We start from the raw sequence: 5,014 nt of genomic DNA, 5'->3' as shown, positions 1-5,014 counted from the left end.
GAGCCCCCAAGGTCTGGAACAGCCTGCCATTGGAAGTGGTTCAAGCATCTACACTGAACACCTTCAAGAGTAAATTGGATACTTATCTTGCTGGGATCCTATAACCCCAGCTGACTTCCTGCCCTTTGGGCAGGGGGCTGGACTCGATCTTCTGAGGTCCCTTCCAGCCCTAATGTCTATGAAATCTATGAAAAAGGCTATGAAAGCCATCACTGAGCTTTCTGTATGGTGTATACAAAACTTCACCATTTGTGTTAGGCTTGAGCCAAAGGATAGTTAAGTAACAGATTTCAAATAGGAATCCATAGTATTAAAAGAACTCTCTTCTGTTGTGGTCTTTCCAACTTCTTTACAACCAAAGAATGACTCTATTATTTTTCTGTAGTCAAAAAACAAGTAACAACCAAGAGCTGGACTTTTTCAATGGGTGCCCTGAGACTAAGGAGACTGTCTAGGAGACAACAGACAAAGATACACACAAATCCTGAATGCTTAAGGTTTGCAATGAGTTTGCAGCACACACAGATGGGATTATTGTACTCCAGTACTACCAACCCAGTTATCTGGGCAACAAACAGCATACAAATATTGCTGACATTTTAGTCTTACTCTGCCTTTGTGACCAATGTTTAGACATTTAGGCGTGTGCAGTCTAAACGCTAACAGATGCTTAAAACCGAACGAGAGCAACATAGGGCTCATGCACAACACCACAGAAAGTCTCGAAGTAGCATTGGAGTGGTCCTGTAGCTGGGATGGTCCAGGAAACATGAGTGAAATAAGGAGTTTTTTACAATATTTCTTGATGTCCAATACAACTCAGATGACATTTTACATAGAAAAACTTAGTATTTGGAAAGAAAACTAACTAGAGCCAACATAGTTTCAAATGCAGCGCTGATACCCTTGGCAAATATGCAGTCTGTAAATCCCCAATGAATTCAAGGCCTGCTGCAAGGATTCGGTTATTAGTGACACACGGGATTGTATTACAACAGGGATATCAAATTTTTCTGGCCCCAAGGGCTGGATCAGTCCCATTTCCCCATCCACACGCCCCTTGCCAGATCCAGGCATGGATTTGACCCCTGCTCCTGCTGGTCTGGGACCTGGCTGGAAGGGGCTTAACATCCTCGGTGCTTGGCTGCCACTGGGTGAGGAGGAATGAGCCACAGGGCTGTGCTGGGGGTCTCACTCACCTTGGCTGTCACTGTAGGGATATGTCCCATTGAAGCAAGAAACGGGAAATATTGCTATCTGGCCCACGGGACATGCCTGATACTCCTCTACTTCGTTGTGATCTGCACAACAAAGAGCACATCCCAAAGACACTCTCATGGACCCAGAGAGGAAGATTTCCAGCTTCAGCCTCCTCTGTAAAAATTAAGTTTATTTCCTACCCATGGGGACTTTTTACCATCTTTAATTTTCCCTGAGCTCGATGAAGGGCACACGAGCCCAAAAGCTTGCAGAAAAAAAGGGTTTTTTTTGCAATTTCTCAGTTGGTCTAATAAAAGGTATCATCTCAGAAGCAAGAGTTCTAGATTTTTTGCATTTCTTTTTGTCTCAGACCAACATGGTGACCAAATACACCCCTCTACTACAGCAGTTGAGAAAGACATCTCAGGGGCCTGGGACAGAAGTTTCATAAACTGGTTTGACCCAAACCAGTTAAGTCCGATACTATATTCAACCCAGTTTATTTAAACCAGTTTCAGCCACTTTGAAATTGGTTGATGTGCATTGAACTTCTGTTCTGTTACAGGTTTAAACCAGTTTTTGATGACTTAAGTCACGTGTAACTTCTGTCCTTAGCCCAAAGGTGGAAATCTGGTAGGACAAGCAGCAGTCAGCACCTATGGAATCACATCGAGCAGGCTTAACCGTTTTGAAAAGTTTATGCAATTTAGAGAGAACCCTTAGATTATTTTGCTAATTAAAATATTAGTCATAGAAGTCAGACTGGAAGGGACCTCCAGAGGTCATCTAGTCTAGCCCCTTGCCCAAGGTAGGATCAAATAAACCATCCAAACCCTCCCAAGCAAACGAACCATCATCTAAACCAGCAGTTCCCAAACTATGACAGATGGCACACCACCAATTTAAAGATACAACCTTAACTACCACCAGCAACTTCTTGATACTGCAACTGACAGGTTGCCCAAGTACCACTGGTGGTAACTGTACCACAGTTGGGAACCGCCAGTCTAAACTGCACACAAAACAACCCTCGACCCTGACACAACCCACGCAACACCCGAACCTGCCACAGGTGAAGCAGGGGAACCACGGCAGCCTCCATCCTACTCCTAATGCAATGTTGTCAGCACGGGCTCAAGAGATGGGGCAAAAGGTCCATGGCCCCGCTCCAGAGGAAAGCAAGCCCCCCTTCCGCCCCCCAGTCAGTCCCCATCTCACCAGGGGAAAAATCCCTTCCTCCACACAAACAGCCCTGGCACACTTCCCTCTTCACCTCCTGCTTGCCTCTGCCTCCCCAATTTTCTCCTCTCCTCTCCCCCCTGTATTCACTTTTGTGACAGACCTGTGCATAGTTCATATATAGTTGATAGTGTGCAAAAGGCAGGAGCGCATGTGTCCTTGTGTGGGAGAGTGAAAGAGTGCATGTGCAAGGCAGGGTGTATCTTTGTGTGTGCATATGTCCTTGCGTGCGCCTGTGCAAGAGGGGAGAGTGCATGTGTGCGTGTCCTTGTGTGTGCGTATGCAAGGGGGAGGGAGCGTGCGTGTGGCCTTGTGTGCGAGTGTGCAAGAAGGGATGTGCCCGTATGTGCGAGCCCTGGCCCCGCACCACTAGGGCCCGGCCCGGCCCCACCTACCTACCTACCTGCCTGCCCAGAGGCCCTGCCCGGCCAGGTACTCGTGCCCACAGTCCGCCTCTGCCTCCGCCTCAGCCCCGCGCGCCCCCGCCCGATTTCAAATTTCAACGGCGCCGCTTTCGCCAATGAAAGGGCAGGAGCTGCGAAAGGTCGCGGTGATGGCTGTCTGAGCAGACCAACCAGAAAAAAGTAGGAGAGCGGGGCAGCCAGGCACCCAGCCAATAAGGATGTTCCGGATGCTGGAAGCAACCCGGGGGTGGTGTGCTGCGTAAAGCACGCTGGGAAATGTAGTTCGCGGGGCCAAGGCCAGTGCCCTGCTCTTCCTGGAGTGAGAGTTAACCCTGGGGGAGCAGAACTAGGCCCTGAGACGTGTGATGTCGGGGAAAGCAATGAGAAGCTAACATTGCTAGAGAATTAAAGACGACTAAAACCTGCTTGATTTAATATAATTATTTCTGCTTTCTTCCAAAGACAAATGCTGCAATGTTTCCTGTAGGGTCCTGGACGGGCCCCATGGCTTTCTGTCTCATGCAGTACAAAAGATTGTTTTAATGTAAGGTCATTTTCCAAGTCATGATCTTGCCTCTTATAAGTATTATTTTATAGACCCATCACTCCAATGCTATCGCTGCACTGTCGTTATTCTTCTCTAATAACCTCCGCAAGCAAATCACAAGTTAAAAACCTGCTGCTCTTAAACTGTTTTTAATTGCAGATTTACTGTGAAACCTGCTGCGCCCCAGCTCGAGTCAGGAAGGCGGCTGCATTAGCCAGAGACCGTGCTATAACTAGAAACAATTAAATCTCTTACATTGAAGTGCCCTACAATGAAATGCTGCAACCTCCTTTGCAAGAACCACACTATTTTAGTTTAAATATGACTTTATTGGCAAAAACAGGCACATGAAGTGTTGGTAAAGTGTACAAAGAGCCAAGAAATCTGTCCTCCATTTGCAATGTTTCAGTCATCTGCCAAGATGCAGAACCCTACAGTGCTGGTAGTTTTACTCTCTGTCCATTTGTTGTTAATTTTTAATTTATGACAAGTTAGGGCCCCTTGTGATGCTCTCTGTTCTCTAGAGTGATGCAGTTTTCCTCTTTAATAGAAAGGATTAGAGGTTATGGCTGTTTATCCTGAAGTGCAGGCTGTGTGCCCAGCACTGTAGAAGACAAAAAAACCTTAATTTCTGCTGTTACTTTTATGACCAGTAGCCACACTCAAGGAACAAGGGCTGGAAGAGATGTCCAGAGGTCATCTAGTGCAACCCCCTTCCTGAGACAGGATCAGCCCTATCCAAACATCCCACGCAATCCATAATCTAAACCAGGGGTTGGCACCGTTTTTTGGCAGAGTGCTAAAAACACCCATAACCTCAACTTGTAAGATGCTGGTGTAACAGGAGCAGACAGTTCGTCTTACCTCGATCCTGGGCAAGCTTTTTGAGAAAATTATTCTGGTGCATGTCCACAAGGGGCCAGCAGGAGAGGCCATGCTTAGGGGCAACCAACATGGGTTCATTAGTGGCAGGTCCTGTCAGACCAACCTGGTGGCCTTCTATGACCAGATCACCAAATCATCAGATGCAGGGGCAGCAGTGGACATAGTCTTCCTGGACTTTCGGAAGGCCTTCGACACTGTCTCTCAGCCTGATCTCATTAAGAAACTGGGGGGCTGTGGTGTCGACACCCACACAGTCAATTGGGTCGCCAACTGGCTGGAGAGTCGCACCCAGAGAGTGGTGGTGGATGGGTCATTTTTGACCTGGAGGGATGTGGGCAGTGGGGTCCCCCAGGGCTCGGTCCTCGGGCCCGCGCTGTTCAACATCTTCATCAGCATCTTGGACGAGGGGGTAAAAAGCACCCTGTTCAAATTTGCTGACGACACTAAGATGTGGGGGGATGTGGCCATGCTAGAAGGGAGCAATAGGCTACAATCGAACCTAGACAGGTTACAGGGGTGGGCGGATGAGAACAGGATGGGATTCAACACTGACAAGTGCAAAGTGATGCACCTGGGGAAGAACAACCAGCACCATACCTACAGGCTGGGGAACTCCCTTCTTGTCACTACAGAGGCAGAAAAGGATCTTGCAGTCATCACTGATGCCAAGATGAACATGGGTTGGCAGTGTGGGGATGCAGCCAGGAAGGCCAACCACACCTTGTCATGCATCCACAGA

General features: G+C 47.9%; 1 protein-coding gene across 1 annotated transcript in view; it reads right to left on the bottom strand.

Annotated features, from left to right (window-relative positions):
• TACC3 (transforming acidic coiled-coil containing protein 3) overlaps nt 1-2,943 on the bottom strand; it is a 31,962-nt gene extending 29,019 nt beyond the window's left edge. The window contains exon 1 of the mRNA XM_019526493.1: nt 2,843-2,943. The gene's annotated coding sequence lies outside the window, so the exon portion shown is untranslated. The remainder of the gene's footprint in view (nt 1-2,842) is intronic.
• Nucleotides 2,944-5,014: the final 2,071 nt, after the last annotated feature.

Source organism: Gavialis gangeticus, unplaced genomic scaffold, assembly GCF_001723915.1.
Source record: "Gavialis gangeticus isolate Ggan-Ray unplaced genomic scaffold, GavGan_comp1, whole genome shotgun sequence".
In the NCBI taxonomy this organism is placed as follows: domain Eukaryota; kingdom Metazoa; phylum Chordata; order Crocodylia; family Gavialidae; genus Gavialis; species Gavialis gangeticus.
This window is presented reverse-complemented; position numbering and strand designations above follow the sequence as displayed.